Source organism: Carcharodon carcharias, chromosome 1 (genome assembly GCF_017639515.1).
Source record: "Carcharodon carcharias isolate sCarCar2 chromosome 1, sCarCar2.pri, whole genome shotgun sequence".
NCBI classification, from domain to species: domain Eukaryota; kingdom Metazoa; phylum Chordata; class Chondrichthyes; order Lamniformes; family Lamnidae; genus Carcharodon; species Carcharodon carcharias.
This window is the reverse complement of record NC_054467.1, coordinates 263267539-263287184: the sequence shown is the minus strand read 5'-3', so window position 1 is coordinate 263287184 and position 19646 is coordinate 263267539.

The following is a 19646-nucleotide window of genomic DNA, read 5'->3' as shown; positions in this document are numbered from 1 at the left end:
CTTGGTAACTGTATTTACACAGGGCTCCTCTTTCTGATCTGTGCCCTAGGTAACTGTATTTACACTGGGCTCCTGTTTCTGATCTGTGCTTTCGGTAAGTGTATTTACACAGGGCTCCTGTTTCTGATCTGTGCCCTAGGTTACTGTATTTCCACAGGGCTCCTGTTTCTGATCTCTGCTCTAGGTAACTGTATTTACACAGGGCCCCGGTTTCTGATCTGTGCTCTAGGTAACTGTATTTACACAGGGCTCCTGTTTCTGATCTGTGCCCTAGGTTACTGTATTTCCACAGGGCTCCTGTTTCTGATTTGTGCTCTTGGTAACTGTATTTACACAGGGCTCCTGTTTCTGATCTGTGCCCTAGGTAACTGTATTTACATAGGGCTCCTGTTTCTGATCTGTACCCTAGGTAACTGTATTTACACAGGACTCCTGTTTCTGATCCGTGCTGTAGGTAACTGTATTTACATAGGGCTCCTGTTTCTGATCTGTGCCCTTGGTAACTGTATTTACACAGGGCTCCTGTTTCTGATCTGTACCCTAGGTAACTGTATTCACACAGGGCTCCTGTTTCTGATCCGTGCCCTCTGTAACTGTATTTACACAGGACTTCTGTTTCTGATCCGTGCCCCAGGAAACTGTATTTACACAGCGCTCCTGTTTCTGATCTGTACCCTAGGTAACTGTATTTACACAGGGCTCCTGTTTCTGATCTGTGCTCTAGGTAACTGTATTTACACAGGGCTCCTGTTTCTGATCTGTGCCCTAGGTAACTGTATGTACACAGGGCTCCTGTTTCTGATCTGTGCTCTAGGTAACTGTATTTACACAAGGCTCCTGTTTCTGATCTCTGCTCTAGGTAACTGTATTTACACTGGGATCCTGTTTCTGACCTGTACCCTAGGTAACTGTATTTACACAGGGCTCCTGTTTCTGATCTGTGCCCGAGGTAACTGTATTTACACAGGGCTCCTGTTTCTGATCTGTGCTCTAGGTAACTGTATTTACACAGGGCTCCTGTTTCTGATCTGTTCCCCAGGTATCTGTATTTACACAGGGCTCCTGTTTCTGATCTCAGCCCTAGGTAACTGTATTTACACAGGGCTCCTGTTTCTGATCCGTGCTCTAGGTAACTGTATTTACACAGGGCTCCTGTTTCTGATCTGTGCCCTAGGTAACTGTCTTTAGACAATGCCCCTGTTTCTGATCTGTGCTGTAGTTAACTGTATTTATACATGGCTCCTGTTTCTCTTCCGTGCTCTAGGTAACTGTATTTACACTGGGATCCTGTTTCTGATCTGTTCCCCAGGTATCTGTATTTACACAGGGCTCCTGTTTCTGATCTGTGCCCTAGGTTACTGTATTTACACAGGGCTCCTGTTTCTGATCCGTGCTCTAGGTAACTGTATTTAAACAGGGCTCCTGTTTCTGATCTGTGTCCTAGGTAACTGTATTTACACAGGGCTCCTGTTTCTGATCCGTGCCCTAGGTAACTGTATTTACACAGGGCTCCTGTTTCTGATCCGTGCCCTAGGTAACTGTATTTACACAGGGCTCCTATTTCTGATCCGTGCCATAGGTAACTGTATTTACACAGGGCTCCTGTTTCTGATCTGTGCTCTAGGTAACTGTATTTAAGCAGGGCTCCTGTTTCTGATCTATGCCCTAGGTAACTGTATTTACACACGGTTCCTGTTTCTGATCCGTGCCCTAGGTAACTGTATTTACACAGGGCTCCTGTTTCTGATCTGTACCCTAGTTAACTGTATTTACACAGGGCTCCTGTTTTTGATTCATGCCCCAGGTAACTGTATTTAGACAGGGCTCCTGTTTCTGATCCGTCCTCCAGCTAACTGTATTTATACAGGGCTCCTGTTTCTGATCCGTGCCTTAGGTAACTGTATTTACACTGGGCTCCTGTTTCTGATCCGTGCCCCAGGTAACTGTCTTCAGGCAGGGCTACTGTTTCTGATCCGTTCCCCAGGTAGCTGTATTTACACAGGGCTCCTGTTTCTGATCCATGCCCTAGGTAACTGTATTTACACAGGGTTCCTGTTTCTGATCCGTGCCCTAGGTAACTGTATTTACACAGGGCTCCTGTTTCTGATCTGTACCCTAGGTAACTGTATTTACACAGGGCTCCTGTTTCTGATCTGTGCTCTAGGTAACTGTATTTACACAGGGCTCCTGTTTCTGATCTCTGCTCTAGGAAACTGTATTTACACAGGGCTCCTGTTTCTGATCTGTGCCCGAGGTAACTGTATTTACACAGGGCCCCTGTTTCTGATCTGTGCTCTAGGTAACTGTATTTACACAGGGCTCCTGTTTCTGATCTGTTCCCCAGGTAACTGTATTTACACAGGGCTCCTGTTTCTGAACTGTGCCCTAGGTAACTGTATTTACACAGGGCTCCTGTTTCTGATCCGTGCTCTAGGTAACTGTATTTACACAGGGCTCCTGTTTCTGATCTGTGCCCTTGGTAACTGTATTTAGACAGTGCCCCTGTTTCTGATCTGTGCTGTAGGTAACTGTATTTATACGTGGCTCCTGTTTCTGATCCGTGCTCTAGGTAACTGTATTTACACAGCGCTTGTTTGTCGCTACTACCACACCAACCCCCTCCAACTCTCTGTCTCTCTATCTCTCCGCCCCCCACACACACACCTTAAACCAGCTTATATTTCAGCTCTTTCCTGGACTCGAACTCAAGTTCTGTCGAAGGGTCATGAGGACTCGAAACGTCAACTCTTTTCTTCTCCGCCGATGCTGCCAGACCTGCTGAGTTTTTCCAGGTAATTCTGTTTTTGTTTTGGATTTCCAGCATCCGCAGTTTTTTTGTTTTTTTTTTACACAGCGCTCCTGTTTCTGATCTGTACCCTTGATAACTGTATTTACACAGGGCTCCTGTTTCTGATCTGTGCCCTTGGTCACTGTATTTACACAGGGCTCCTGATTCTGATCTGTGCTTTAGGTAACTGTATTTACACCGGGCTCCTGTTTCTGATCTGTGCCCTATTAACTGTATTTACACAGGGCTACTGTTTCTGATCTGTGCTCTTGGTAACTGTATTTACACAGGGCTTCTGTTTCTGATCTGTGCCCTAGGTAACTGTATTTACACAGGGCTCCTGTTTCTGATCTGTGCCCTAGGTAACTGTATTTACACAGGGCTCCTGTTTCTGATCTGTGCTCTAGGTAACTGTATTTACACAGGGCTCCTGTTTCTGATCTGTGCCCCAGGTAACTGTATTTACACAGGACTCCTGTTTCTGAACTCTGCTCTAGGTAACTGTATTTACACAGGGCCCCGGTTTCTGATCTGTGCTCTAGGTAACTGTATTTACACAGGGCTCCTGTTTCTGATCTGTGCCCTATTAACTGTATTTACACAGGGCTCCTGTTTCTGATCTGTGCCCTAGGTAACTGTATTTAAACAAGGCTCCTGTTTCTGATCTCTGCTCTAGGTAACTGTATTTACACAGGGCTCCTGTTTCTGATCCATGCCCCAGGTAACTGTATTTAGACAGGGCTCCTGTTTCTGATCCGTGCCCCAGGTAACTGTACTTACACAGGGCACCTGTTTCTGATATGTACCCTAGGTAACTGTATTTACACAGGGCTCCTGTTTCTGATCTGTACCCAAGGTAACTGTATTTACACAGGGCTCCTGTTTCTGATCTGTGCCCTAGGTAACTGTATTTACACAGGGCTCCTGTTTCTGATCTGTGACCTAGGTAACTGTATTTATACAGGTCTCCTGTTTCTGATCTGTGCCCTAGGTAACTGTATTTACACAGGGCTCCTGTTTCTGATCTCTGCTCTAGGTAACTGTATTTACACAGGGCCCCAGTTTCTGATCTGTGCTCTAGGTAACTGTATTTACACAGGGCCCCGGTTTCTGATCTGTGCTCTAGGTAACTGCATTTACACAGGGCTCCTGTTTCTGATCTGTGCCCTAGGTAACTGTATTTACACAGGGCTCCTGTTTCTGATCTGTGCTCTAGGTAACTGTATTTACACTGGGCTCCTGTTTCTGATCCGTGCCCCAGGTAACTGTATTTAGACAGGGCTCCTGTTTCTGATCCGTGCCCCAGGTAACTGTATTTAGACAGAGCTCCTGTTTCTGATCCGTGCCCCAGGTAACTGTATTTACACAGGGCTCCTGTTTCTGACCTGTACCCTAGGTAACTGTATTTACACAGGGCTCATGTTTCTGATCTGTACCCTAGGTAACTGTATTTACACAGGGCTCCTGTTTCTGATCCGTGCTCTTGGTAACTGTATTTAAACAGGGCTCCTGTTTCTGATCTGTGCCCTAGGTAACTGTATTTACACAGGGCTCCTGTTTCTGATCCGTGCCCTAGGTAACTGTATTTACACAGGGTTCCTGTTTCTGATCCGTGCCCTAGGTAACTGTATTTACACAGGGCTCCTGTTTCTGATCTGTGCTCTAGGTAACAGCATTTACACAGGGCTCCTGTTTCTGATCTGTGCCCTAGGTAACTGTATTTACACAGGGATCCTGTTTCTGATCTGTGCTCTAGGTAACTGTATTTACACAGGGCTCCTGTTTCTGATCACTGCTCTAGGTAACTGTATTTACACTGGGCTCCTGTTTCTGATCCGTGCCCCAGGTAACTGTATTTAGACAGGGCTCCTGTTTCTGATCCGTGCCCCAGGTAACTGTATTTACACAGGGCTCCTGTTTCTGATCTGTGCTCTAGGTAACAGCATTTACACAGGACTCCTGTTTCTGATCCGTGCTGTAGGTAACTGTATTTACATAGGGCTCCTGTTTCTGATCTGTGCCCTTGGTAACTGTATTTACACAGGGCTCCTGTTTCTGATCTGTACCCTAGGTAACTGTATTCACACAGGGCTCCTGTTTCTGATCCGTGCCCTCTGTAACTGTATTTACACAGGACTTCTGTTTCTGATCCGTGCCCCAGGAAACTGCATTTACACAGGGCTCCTGTTTCTGATCCGTGCTCTAGGTAACTGGATTTTACACAGGGCTCCTGTTTCTGATCCGTGCTCTGGGTTACTGTATTTACACTGGGCTCCTGTTTCTGATCCCTGCTCTAGGTAACTGTATTTACACAGGGCCCCCGGTTTCTGATCCGTGCCCTAGGTAACTGTATTTACACAGTGCCCCGGTTTCTGATCTGTGCTGTAGGTAACTGTATTTATACATGGCTCCTGTTTCTGATCCGTGCTCTAGGTAACTGTATTTACACAGGGCTCCTGTTTCTGATCCGTGCTCTAGGTAACTGTATTTTCACAGGGCTCCTGTTTCTGATCCGTGCTCTAGCTAACTGTATTTACACAGGACTCCTGTTTCTGACCTGTGCCCTAGGTCATTGTATTTACACAGGGTTCCTGTTTCTGATCCGTGCCCTAGGTAATTGTATTTACACAGGGCTCCTGTTTCTGATCTGTACCCTAGTTAACTGTATTTACACAGGGCTCCTGTTTCTGATCCGTGCCCCAGGTAACTGTCTTTAGACAGGGCTCCTGTTTCTGATCCGTTCCCCAGGTAACTGTTTTTACACAGGGCTCCTGTTTCTGATCCGTGCCCTAGGTAACTGTATTTACACAGGGTTCCTGTTTCTGATCCGTGCCCAAGGTAACTGTATTTACACAGGGCTCCTGTTTCTGATCTGTGCTCTAGGTAACAGCATTTACACAGGGCTCCTGTTTCTGATCTGTGCCCTAGGTAACTGTATTTACACAGGGCTCCTGTTTCTGATCTGTGCTCTAGGTAACTGTATTTACACAGGGCTCCTGTTTCTGATCACTGCTCTAGGTAACTGTATTTACACTGGGCTCCTGTTTCTGATCCGTGCCCCAGGTAACTGTATTTAGACAGGGCTCCTGTTTCTGATCCGTGCCCCAGGTAACTGTATTTACACAGGGCTCCTGTTTCTGACCTGTACCCTAGGTAACTGTATTTACACAGGGCTCGTGTTTCTGATCTGTGCCCTAGGTAACTGTATTTACACAGGGCTCCTGTTTCTGATCTGTGCTCTAGGTAACTGTATTTTCACAGGGCCCCTGTTTCTGATCTGTTCCCCAGGTAACTGTATTTACACAGGGCTCCTGTTTCTGATCTGTGCCCTAGGTAACTGTATTTACACAGGGCTCCTGTTTCTGATCCGTGCTCTAGGTAACTGTATTTACACAGGGCTCCTGTTTCTGATCCTGCCCTATGTAACTGTATTTACACAGGGCTCCTGTTTCTGATCCGTGCCCTAGGTAACTGTATTTAAACAGGGCTCCTGTTTCTGATCCATGCCCTAGGTAACTGTATTTACACAGGGCTCCTGTTTCTGATCCGTGCCCTAGGTAAACGTATTTACACAGGGCTCCTATTTCTGATCCGTGCCATAGGTAACTGTATTTACACAGGGCTCCTGTTTCTGATCTGTGCTCTAGGTAACTGTATTTAAGCAGGGCTCCTGTTTCTGATCTGTGCCCTAGGTAACTGTCTTTACACACGGTTCCTGTTTCTGATCCGTGCCCTAGGTAACTGTATTTACACAGGGCTCCTGTTTCTGATCTGTACCCTAGTTAACTGTATTTACACAGGGCTTCTGTTTTTGATTCATGCCCCAGGTAACTGTATTTAGACAGGGCTCCTGTTTCTGATCTGTGCTCTAGGTAACTGTATTTAAGCAGGGCTCCTGTTTCTGATCTGTGCCCTAGGTAACTGTATTTACACACGGTTCCTGTTTCTGATCCGTGCCCTAGGTAACTGTATTTACACAGGGCTCCTGTTTCTGATCTGTACCCTAGTTAACTGTATTTACACAGGGCTCCTGTTTTTGATTCATGCCCGAGGTAACTGTATTTAGACAGGGCTCCTGTTTCTGATTCGTCCACAAGGTAACTGTATTTATACAGGGCTCCTGTTTCTGATCCGTGCCTCAGGTAACTGTCTTTAGGCAGGGCTCCAGTTTCTGATCCGTGCCCCAGGTAACTGTATTTACACAGGGCTCCTGTTTCTGATCCGTGCCCTAGTTAACTGTATTTACACAGGGTTCCTGTTTCTGATCCGTGCCCTAGGTAACTGTATTTACACAGGGCTCCTGTTTCTGATCTGTACCCTAGGTAACTGTATTTACACAGGGCTCCTGTTTCTGATCTGTGCTCTAGGTAACTGTATTTACAAAGGGCTCCTGTTTCTGATCTCTGCTCTACGTAACTGTATTGACACAGGTCCCCGGTTTCTGATCTGTGCTCTAGGTAACAGCATTTACACAGGGCTCCTGTTTCTGATCTGTGCCCTAGGTAACTGTATTTACACAGGGCTCCTGATTCTGATCTGTGCTCTAGGTAACTGTATTTACACAGGGCTCCTGTTTCTGATCTCTGCTCTAGGTAACTGTATTTACACTGGGCTCCTGTTTCTGATCCGTGCCCCAGGAAACTGTATTTAGACAGGGCTCCTGTTTCTGATCTGTGCCCCAGGTAACTGTATTTACACAGGGCTCCTGTTTCTGACCAGTACCTTAGGTAACTGTATTTACACAGGGCTCCTGTTTCTGATCTGTGCCCGAGGTAACTGTATTTACACAGGGCCCCTGTTTCTGATCTGTGCTCTAGGTAACTGTATTTACACAGGGCTCCTGTTTCTGATCTGTTCCCCAGGTAACTGTATTTACACAGGGCTCCTGTTTCTGAACTGTGCCCTAGGTAACTGTATTTACACAGGGCTCCTGTTTCTGATCCGTGCTCTAGGTAACTGTATTTACACAGGGCTCCTGTTTCTGATCTGTGCCCTAGGTAACTGTATTTAGACAGTGCCCCTGTTTCTGATCTGTGCTGTAGGTAACTGTATTTATACGTGGCTCCTGTTTCTGATCCGTGCTCTAGGTAACTGTATTTACACAGCGCTCCTGTTTCTGATCTGTACCCTTGATAACTGTATTTACACAGGGCTCCTGTTTCTGATCTGTGCCCTTGGTCACTGTATTTACACAGGGCTCCTGTTTCTGATCTGTGCTTTAGGTAACTGTATTTACACCGGGCTCCTGTTTCTGATCTGTGCCCTAGGTTACTGTATTTACACAGGGCTCCTTTTTCTGATCTCTGCTCTTGGTAACTGTATTTACACAGGGCCCCGGTTTCTGATCTGTGCTCTAGGTAACTGTATTTACTCAGGGCTCCTGTTTCTGATCTGTGCTCTTGGTAACTGTATTTACACAGGGCTCCTGTTTCTGATCTGTGCCCTAGGTAACTGTATTCACACAGGGCTCATGTTTCTGATCCGTGCCCTCTGTAACTGTATTTACACAGGACTTCTGTTTCTGATCCGTGCCCCAGGAAACTGTATTTACACAGGGCTCCTGTTTCTGATCTGTACCCTAGGTAACTGTATTTACACAGGGCTCCTGTTTCTGATCTGTGCCCTAGGTAACTGTATTTACACAGGGCTCCTGTTTCTGATCTGTGCTCTAGGTAACTGTATTTACACAGGGCTCCTGTTTCTGATCTGTTCCCCAGGTATCTGTATTTACACAGGGCTCCTGTTTCTGATCTGTGCCCTAGGTAACTGTATATACACAGGGCTCCTGTTTCTGATCTGTACCCTAAGGAAACTGTATATACACAGGGCTCCTGTTTCTGATCTGTGCCCTAGGTAACTGTATTTACACCGGGCTCCTGTTTCTGACCAGTACCCTAGGTAACTGTATTTACACAGGGCTCCTGTTTCTGATCTGTGCCCGAGGTAACTGTATTTACACAGGGCCCCTTTTTCTGATCTGTGCTCTAGGTATCTGTATTTACACAGGGCTCCTGTTTCTGATCTGTGCCCTAGGTAACTGTATTTACACAGGGCTCCTGTTTCTGATCCGTGCTCTAGGTAACTGTATTTACACAGGGCTCCTGTTTCTGATCTGTGCCCTAGGTAACTGTATTTAGACAGTGCCCCTGTTTCTGATCTGTGCTGTAGGTAACTGTATTTATACATGGCTCCTGTTTCTGATCCGTGCTCTAGTTAACTGTATTTACACAGCGCTCCTGTTTCTGATCTGTACCCTTGGTAACTGTATTTACACAGGGCTCCTGTTTCTGATCTGTGTCCTTGGTCACTGTATTTACACAGGGCTCCTGTTTCTGATCTGTGCTTTAGGTAACTGTATTTACACCGGGTTCCTGTTTCTATTCTGTGCCCTAGGTTACTGTATTTACACAGGGCTCCTGTTTCTGATCTCTGCTCTTGGTAACTGTATTTACACAGAGCCCCGGTTTCTGATCTGTGCTCTAGGTAACTGTATTTACATAGGGCTCCTGTTTCTGATCTGTGCCCTATTAACTGTATTTACACATGGCTCCTGTTTCTGATCTGTGCTCTAGGTAACTGTATTTACACAGCGCTCCTGTTTCTGATCTGTACCCTTGGTAACTGTATTTACACAGGGCTCCTGTTTCTGACCTGTGCCCTAGGTAACTGTATTTACACTGGGCTCCTGTTTCTGATCTGTGCTTTCGGTAAGTGTATTTACACAGGGCTCCTGTTTCTGATCTGTGCCCTAGGTTACTGTATTTCCACAGGGCTCCTGTTTCTGATCTCTGCTCTAGGTAACTGTATTTACACAGGGCCCCGGTTTCTGATCTGTGCTCTAGGTAACTGTATTTACATAGGGCTCCTGTTTCTGATCTGTGCCCTAGGTTACTGTATTTCCACAGGGCTCCTGTTTCTGATCTCTGCTCTAGGTAACTGTATTTACACAGGGCCCCGGTTTCTGATCTGTGCTCTAGGTAACTGTATTTACACAGGGCTCCTGTTTCTGATCTGTGCCCTATTAACTGTATTTACACAGGGCTCCTGTTTCTGATCCGTGCTCTTGGTAACTGTATTTACACAGGGCCCCTGTTTCTGATCTGTGCCCTAGGTAACTGTATTTACACAGGGCTCCTGTTTCTGATCTCTGCTCTAGGTAACTGTATTTACACAGGGCTCCTGTTCCTTACCAGTGCCCCAGGTAACTGTATTTAGACAGGGCTCCTGTTTCTGATCCGTGCCCCTGGTAACTGTATTTACACAGGGCTCCTGTTTCTGACCTGTGCCCTAGGTAACTTTATTTACACAGGGCTCCTGTTTCTGATCCGTGCTCTAGGTAACTGTATTTACACAGGGCTCCTGTTTCTGATCTGTGCCCTAGGTAACTGTATTTAGACAGTGCCCCTGTTTCTGATCTGTGCTGTAGGTAACTGTATTTATACATGGCTCCTGTTTCTGATCCGTGCTCTAGGTAACTGTATTTACACAGCGCTCCTGTTTCTGATCGGTACCCTTAGTAACTGTATTTACACAGGTCTCCTGTTTCTGATCTGTGCCCTTGGTCATTGTATTTGCTCAGGGCTCCTGTTTCTGATCTGTGCTTTAGGTAACTGTATTTACACCGGGCTCCTGTTTCTGATCTGTGCCCTAGGTTACTGTATTTACACAGGGCTCCTGTTTCTGATCTCTGCTCTTGGTAACTGTATTTACACAGGGCCCCGGTTTCTGATCTGTGCTCTAGGTAACTGTATTTACCCAGGGCTCCTGTTTCTGATCTGTGCCCGAGGTAACTGTATTTACACAGGGCTCCTGTTTCTGATCTGTGCTCTTGGTAACTGTATTTACACAGGGCTCCTGTTTCTGATCTGTGCCCTAGGTAACTGTATTTACATAGGGCTCCTGTTTCTGATCTGTACCCTAGGTAACTGTATTTACACAGGACTCCTGTTTCTGATCCGTGCTTTAGGTAACTGTATTTACATAGGGCTCCTGTTTCTGATCTGTGCCCTTGGTAACTGTATTTACACAGGGCTCCTGTTTCTGATCTGTACCCTAGGTAACTGTATTCACACAGGGCTCCTGTTTCTGATCCGTGCCCTCTGTAACTGTATTTACACAGGACTTCTGTTTCTGATCCGTGCCCCAGGAAACTGTATTTACACAGCGCTCCTGTTTCTGATCTGTACCCTAGGTAACTGTATTTACACAGGGCTCCTGTTTCTGATCTGTGCTCTAGGTAACTGTATTTACACAGGGTTCCTGTTTCTGATCTGTGCCCTAGGTAACTGTATTTACACAGGGCTCCTGTTTCTGATCTGTGCTCTAGGTAACTGTATTTACACAAGGCTCCTGTTTCTGATCTCTGCTCTAGGTAACTGTATTTACACAGGGCTCCTGTTTCTGATCTGTACCCTAGGTAACTGTATTCACACAGGGCTCCTGTTTCTGATCCGTGCCCTAGGTAACTGTATTTACACAGGACTTCTGTTTCTGATCTGTGCCCCAGGAAACTGTATTTACACAGCGCTCCTGTTTCTGATCTGTACCCTAGGTAACTGTATTTACACAGGGCTCCTGTTTCTGATCTGTGCTCTAGGTAACTGTATTTACACAGGGCTCCTGTTTCTGATCTGTGCTTTTGGTAAGTGTATTTACACAGGGCTCCTGTTTCTGATCTGTGCCCTAGGTTACTGTATTTCCACAGGGCTCCTGTTTCTGATCTCTGCTCTAGGTAACTGTATTTACACAGGGCTCCTGTTTCTGACCAGTACCCTAGGTAACTGTATTTACACAGGGCTCCTGTTTCTGATCTTTGCCCGAGGTAACTGTATTTACACAGGGCTCCTGTTTCTGATCTGTGCTCTAGGTAACTGTATTTACACAGGGGTCCTGTTTCTGATCTGTTCCCCAGGTAACTGTATTAACACATTGCTCCTGTTTCTGATCTGTGCCCTAGGTAACTGTATTTACACAGGGCTCCTGTTTCTGATCCGTGCTCTAGGTAACTGTATTTACACAGGGCTCCTGTTTCTGATCTGTGCCCTAGGTAACTGTCTTTAGACAAGTGCCCCTGTTTCTGATCTGTGCTGTAGTTAACTGTATTTATACATGGCTCCTGTTTCTCTTCCGTGCTCTAGGTAACTGTATTTACACTGGGATCCTGTTTCTGATCTGTTCCCCAGGTAACTGTATTTACACAGGGCTCCTGTTTCTGATCTGTGCCCTAGGTAACTGTATTTACACAGGGCTCCTGTTTCTGATCCGTGCTCTAGGTAACTGTATTTAAACAGGGCTCCTGTTTCTGATCTGTGTCCTAGGTAACTGTATTTACACAGGGCTCCTGTTTCTGATCCGTGCCCTAGGTAACTGTATTTACACAGGGCTCCTGTTTCTGATCCGTGCCCTAGGTAACTGTATTTACACAGGGCTCCTATTTCTGATCCGTGCCATAGGTAACTGTATTTACACAGGGCTCCTGTTTCTGATCTGTGCTCTAGGTAACTGTATTTAAGCAGGGCTCCTGTTTCTGATCTATGCCCTAGGTAACTGTATTTACACACGGTTCCTGTTTCTGATCCGTGCCCTAGGTAACTGTATTTACACAGGCTCCTGTTTCTGATCTGTACCCTAGTTAACTGTATTTACACAGGGCTCCTGTTTTTGATTCATGCCCCAGGTAACTGTATTTAGACAGGGCTCCTGTTTCTGATCCGTCCTCCAGCTAACTGTATTTATACAGGGCTCCTGTTTCTGATCCGTGCCTTAGGTAACTGTATTTACACTGGGCTCCTGTTTCTGATCCGTGCCCCAGGTAACTGTCTTCAGGCAGGGCTACTGTTTCTGATCCGTTCCCCAGGTAGCTGTATTTACACAGGGCTCCTGTTTCTGATCCAGTGCCCTAGGTAACTGTATTTACACAGGGTTCCTGTTTCTGATCCGTGCCCTAGGTAACTGTATTTACACAGGGCTCCTGTTTCTGATCTGTACCCTAGGTAACTGTATTTACACAGGGGCTCCTGTTTCTGATCTGTGCTCTAGGTAACTGTATTTACACAGGGCTCCTGTTTCTGATCTCTGCTCTAGGAAACTGTATTTACACAGGGCTCCTGTTTCTGATCTGTGCCCGAGGTAACTGTATTTACACAGGGCCCCTGTTTCTGATCTGTGCTCTAGGTAACTGTATTTACACAGGGCTCCTGTTTCTGATCTGTTCCCCAGGTAACTGTATTTACACAGGGCTCCTGTTTCTGAACTGTGCCCTAGGTAACTGTATTTACACAGGGCTCCTGTTTCTGATCCGTGCTCTAGGTAACTGTATTTACACAGGGCTCCTGTTTCTGATCTGTGCCCTTGGTAACTGTATTTAGACAGTGCTCCTGTTTCTGATCTGTGCCCTGGTAACTGTATTTACACAGGGCTCCTGTTTCTGATCCGTGCCCTAGGTAACTGTATTTACACAGGGCTTGTTTGTCGACTCCACACCACCCCCTCCAACTCTCTTTCTCTCTATCTCTCCCGCCCCCCACACACCACCTTAACCCGCTTATGTTTCAGCTCTTTTCCTGGACTGAACTCAAGTTCTGTTCGAAGGGTCCTGAGGACTGTAACGTCAAGGTCTTTTCTTTCTCCGCCGATCTGGCCAGACCTTCTGACAGTTTTTTCTGTATTCTGTTTTGTTTTGTATTTACACATCCTCAGTATTTTTATATTTTTCTGTATTTACACAGGGCTCCTGTTTCTGATCTGTGCCCTAGGTAACTGTATTTACACAGGGCTCCTGTTTCTGATCCGTGCTCTAGGTATCTGTATTTACACAGCGCTCCTGTTTCTGATCTGTACCCTTGGTAACTGTATTCACACAGGGCTCCTGTTTCTGATCTGTGCCCTATTAACTGTATTTACACAGGGCTACTGTTTCTGATCTGTGCTCTTGGTAACTGTATTTACACAGGGCTTCTGTTTCTGATCCGTGCCCTAGGTAACTGTATTTACATAGGGCTCCTGTTTCTGATCTGTACCCTAGGTAACTGTATTTACACAGGACTCCTGTTTCTGATCCGTGCTGTAGGTAACTGTATTTACACCGGGCTCCTGTTTCTGATCTGTGCCCTAGGTTACTGTATTTACACAGGGCTCCTGTTTCTGATCTCTGCTCTTGGTAACTGTATTTACACAGGGCCCCGGTTTCTGATCTGTGCTCTAGGTAACTGTATTTACTCAGGGCTCCTGTTTCTGATCTGTGCTCTTGGTAACTGTATTTACGCAGGGGTCCTGTTTCTGATCTGTGCCTAGGTAACTGTATTCACACAAGGGCTCATGTTTCTGATCCGTGCCCTCTGTAACTGTATTTACACAGGACTTCTGTTTCTGATCCGTGCCCCAGGAAACTGTATTTACACAGGGCTCCTGTTTCTGATCTGTACCCTAGGTAACTGTATTTACACAGGGCTCCTGTTTCTGATCCGTGCCCTAGGTAACTGTATTTACACAGGGCTCCTGTTTCTGATCCGTGCTCTAGGTAACTGTATTTACACAGGGCTCCTGTTTCTGATCTGTGCCCTAGGTAACTGTATGTACACAGGGCTCCTGTTTCTGATCTGTGCTCTAGGTAACTGTATTTACACAAGGCTCCTGTTTCTGATCCGTTCCCCAGGTATCTGTATTTACACAGGGCTCCTGTTTCTGATCTGTGCCCTAGGTAACTGTATTTACACAGGGCTCCTGTTTCTGATCCGTGCTCTAGGTAACTGTATTTACACAGGGCTCCTGTTTCTGTTCTGTGCCCTAGGTAACTGTCTTTAGACAGTGCCCCTGTTTCTGATCTGTGCTGTAGTTAACTGTATTTATAAATGGCTCCTGTTTCTGCTCCGTGCTCTAGATAACTGTATTTACACAGCGCTCCTGTTTCTGATCTGTACCCTTGGTAACTGTATTTAAACAGGGCTCCTGTTTCTGATCTGTGCCCTAGGTAACTGTATTTACACCGGGCTCCTGTTTCTTACCAGTACCCTAGGTAACTGTATTTACACAGGGCTCCTGTTTCTGATCTGTGCCCGAGGTAACTGTATTTACACAGGTCCCCTGTTTCTGATCTGTGCTCTAGGTATCTGTATTTACTCAGGGCTCCTGTTTCTGATCTGTTCCCCAGGTAACTGTATTTACTCAGGGCTCCTGTTTCTGATCTGTGCCCTAGGTAACTGTATTTACAGAGGGCTCCTGTTTCTGATCTCTGCTCTAGGTAACTGTATTTACACAGGGCCCCAGTTTCTGATCTGTGCTCTAGGTAACTGTATTTACACAGGGCCCCGGTTTCTGATCTGTGCTCTAGGTAACTGCATTTACACAGGGCTCCTGTTTCTGATCTGTGCCCTAGGTAACTGTATTTACACAGGGCTCCTGTTTCTGATCTGTGCTCTAGGTAACTGTATTTACACTGGGCTCCTGTTTCTGATCCGTGCCCCAGGTAACTGTATTTAGACAGGGCTCCTGTTTCTGATCCGTGCCCCAGGTAACTGTATTTAGACAGAGCTCCTGTTTCTGATCCGTGCCCCAGGTAACTGTATTTACACAGGGCTCCTGTTTCTGACCTGTACCCTAGGTAACTGTATTTACACAGGGCTCATGTTTCTGATCTGTACCCTAGGTAACTGTATTTACACAGGGCTCCTGTTTCTGATCCGTGCTCCTTGGTAACTGTATTTAAACAGGGCTCCTGTTTCTGATCTGGCCCTAGGTAACTGTATTTACACAGGGCTCCTGTTTCTGATCCGTGCCCTAGGTAACTGTATTTACACAGGGTTCCTGTTTCTGATCCGTGCCCTAGGTAACAGTATTTACACAGGGCTCCTGTTTCTGATCTGTGCCCTAGGTAACTGTATTTACACAGGGATCCTGTTTCTGATCTGTGCTCTAGGTAACTGTATTTACACAGGGCTCCTGTTTCTGATCACTGCTCTAGGTAACTGTATTTACACTGGGCTCCTGTTTCTGATCCGTGCCCCAGGTAACTGTATTTAGACAGGGCTCCTGTTTCTGATCCGTGCCCCAGGTAACTGTATTTACACAGGGCTCCTGTTTCTGATCTGTGCTCTAGGTAACAGCATTTACACAGGACTCCTGTTTCTGATCCGTGCTGTAGGTAACTGTATTTACAAGGGCTCCTGTTCTGATCTGTGCCCTATGGTAACTGTATTTACACATGGCTCCTGTTTCTGATCTGTGACCTAGGTAACTGTATTTACACAGGGCTCCTGTTTCTGATCCTGTAGCCTCTGGTAACTGTATTTACACAGGACTTCTGTTTCTGATCCGTGCCAGGAAACTGCATTTACACAGGGCTCCTGTTTCTGATCCGTGTGCTCTAGGTAACTGGATTTTACACAGGGCTCCTGTTTCTGATCCGTGCTCTGGGTTACTGTATTACACTGGGGCTCCTGTTTCTGATCCCTGCTCTAGGGTAACTGTATTTACACAGGGCCCCGGTTTCTGGATCCGTGCCCTAGGTAACTGTATTTACACAGTGCCCCGGTTTCTGATCTGTGCTGGTTAACGTATTATACATGGCTCCTGTTTCTGATCCGTGCTCTAGGTAACTGTATTTACACAGGGCTCCTGTTTCTGATCCGTGCTCTAGGTAACTGTATTTTCACAGGGCTCCTGTTTCTGATCCGAGCTCTAGCTAACTGTATTTACAACAGGACTCCTGTTTCTGATCCTGTGCCCTAGGTAACTGTATTTACACAGGGCTCCTGTTTCTGATCCGTGCCCTAGGTAACTGTATTTACACAGGGCTCCTGTTTCTGATCTGTGCCCTAGTAACTGTATTTACACAGGGCTCCTGTTTCTGATCCGTGCCCTAGGTAACTGTATTTACACAGGGCTCCTGTTTCTGATCTGTGCCCTAGGTAACTGTATTTACACAGGGCTCCTGTTTCTGATCCGTGCCCTAGGTAACTGTATTTACACAGGGCTCCTGTTTCTGATCCGTGCCCTAGGTAACTGTATTTACACAGGGCTCCTGTTTCTGATCTGTGCCCTAGGTAACTGTATTTACACAGGCTCCTGTTTCTGATCTGTGCCTAGGTAACTGTATTTACACAGGGCTCCTGTTTCTGATCTGTGCTCTAGGTAACTGTATTTACACAGGGCTCCTGTTTCTGATCTGTGCCCTAGGTAACTGTATTTACACAGGGCTCCTGTTTCTGATCTGTGCCCTAGGTAACTGTATTTACACAGGGCTCCTGTTTCTGATCTCGTGCCCAAGGGTAACTGTATTTACACAGGGGCTCTGTTTCTGATCCGTGCTACTAGGTAACTGTATTTACACAGGGCTCCTGGTTTCTGATCTGTGCCCCTAGGTAACTGTATTTACACAGGGCTCACTGTTTCTGACTCTGTGCCTAGGCTAAACTGTATTTACACAGGGCTCCTGTTTCTGATCTGTGCTCATAGGTACACTGGTATTTACTCAGGGCTCCTGTTTCTGATCTGTGCCCTATGGTAACTGTATTTACAGCAGGGCTCCTGTTTCTGATCCTGTGCCCTCAGGTAACTGTATTCATACAGGGCTCCTGGTTTCTGATCCGTGCCCTCTGTAACTGTATTTACACAGGACTTCTGTTTCTGATCCGTGCCCCAGGTAACTGTATTTACAACAGGGCTTCCTGTTTCTGATCTGTACCTAGGTAACTGTATTTACACAGGGCTCCTGTTTCTGATCTGTGCTCTAGGTAACTGTATTTACACAGGGGCTCCCTGTTTCTGATCTGTGCCCTAGGTAACTGTATTTACACAGGGCTCCTGTTTCTGATCTGTGCTCTAGGTACTGTATTTACACAAGTGCTCCTGTTTCTGATCTTGCTCTAGGTAACTGTATTTACACTGGGCTCCTGTTCTGATCGTGCCCCTAGGTAACTGTATTTACACAGGGCTTGCCTGTTTCTGATCTGTGCCCGAGTGATACTGTATTTACACAGGGCTCCTGTTTACTGATCTGTTCCCTTGGTAACCTGTATTTACACAGGGCTCCTGTTTCTGATCTGTGCCTAGGTAACTGTATTTACACAGGGCTCCTGTTTCTGATCTGTGCTCTAGGTAACTGTATTTACACAGGGCTCCTGTTTCGGAGTCTGTTTCCCCCATTGGTACTGTGATTTACACAGGGCTCCTGTTTCTGATCTGTGCTCTAGTTAACTGTATTTACTCAGGGCTCCTGTTTCTGATCTGTGCTCTGGTAACTGTATTTACACAGGGCTCCTGTTTTCTGATCTGTGCCCTAGGTAACTGTATTTACACAGGGTTCCTGTTTCTGATCCGTGCCCTAGGTAACTGTATTTACACAGGGCTCCTGTTTCTGATCCGTTCCCCAGGTAACTGTATTTACACAGGCTCCTGTTTCTGATCTGTGCCCTAGGTAACTGTATTTACACAGGGCTCCTGTTTCTGATCTGTGCCCTAGGTAACTGTATTTACACACCGCTGCTGTTTCTGATCTGTGCCCTAGGTAACTGTATTTACACAGGGCTCCTGTTTCTGATCTGTGCCCCAGGTAACTGTATTTACACAGGGCTCCTGTTTCTGATCTGTGCCCTAGGTAACTGTATTTACACAGGGCTCCTGTTTCTGATCTGTGCCCTAGGTAACTGTATTTACACAGGGCTCCTGTTTCTGATCTGTGCCCTAGGTAACTGTATTTACACAGGGCTCCTGTTTCTGACCGAGCCCTAGGTAACTGTATTTACACAGGGCTCCTGTTTCTGATCTGTCCCTAGGTAACTGTATTTACACAGGGCTCCTGTTTCTGATCTGTGCCCTAGGTAACTGTATTTACACAGGGCTCCTGTTTCTGATCTGTGCCCTAGGTAACTGTATTTACACAGGGCTCCTGTTTCTGATCCGTGCTCTAGGTAACTGTATTTACACAGGGCTCCTGTTTCTGATCTGTGCCTAGGTAACTGTATTTACACAGGGCCTGTTTCTGATCTGTGCCCTAGGTAACTGTATTTACACAGGGCTCCTGTTTCTGATCCGTGCTCTAGGTAACTGTATTTACACAGGGCTCCTGTTTCTGATCTGTGCCCTAGGTAACTGTATTTACACAGGGCTCCTGTTTCTGATCTGTGCTCCTAGTAACTGTATTTACACAGGGCTCCTGTTTTCTGATCTGTGCTTTAGGTAACTGTATTTACACAGGGCTCCTGTTTCTGATCCTGGCCCTAGGTAACTGTATTTACACAGGGCTCCTGTTTCTGATCCGTGCCCTAGGTAACTGTATTTACACAGGGCTCCTGTTTCTGATCCTGTGCCTAGGTAACTGTATTTACACAGGGCTCCTGTTTCTGATCTGTGCCCTAGGTAACTGTATTTACACAGGGCTCCTGTTTCTGATCTGTGCCTAGGTAACTGTATTTACACAGGGCTCCTGTTTCTGATCTGTGCCCTAGGTAACTGTATTTACACAGGGCTCCTGTTTCTGATCTGTGCCCTAGGTAACTGTATTTACACAGGGCTCCTGTTTCTGATCTGTGCTCTAGGTAACTGTATTTACACAGGGCTCCTGTTTCTGATCTGTGCCCTAGGTTACTGTATTTACACAGGGCTCCTGTTTCTGATCTCTGCTCTAGGTAACTGTATTTACACAGGGCTCCTGTTTCTGACCAGTACCCTAGGTAACTGTATTTACACAGGGCTCCTGTTTCTGATCTGTGCCCTAGGTAACTGTATTTACACAGGGCTCCTGTTTCTGATCTGTGCTCTAGGTAACTGTATTTACACAGGGCCCTGTTTTCTGATCTGTGCCTAGGTAACTGTATTTACACAGGCTCCTGTTTCTGATCTGTGCCCTAGGTAACTGTATTTA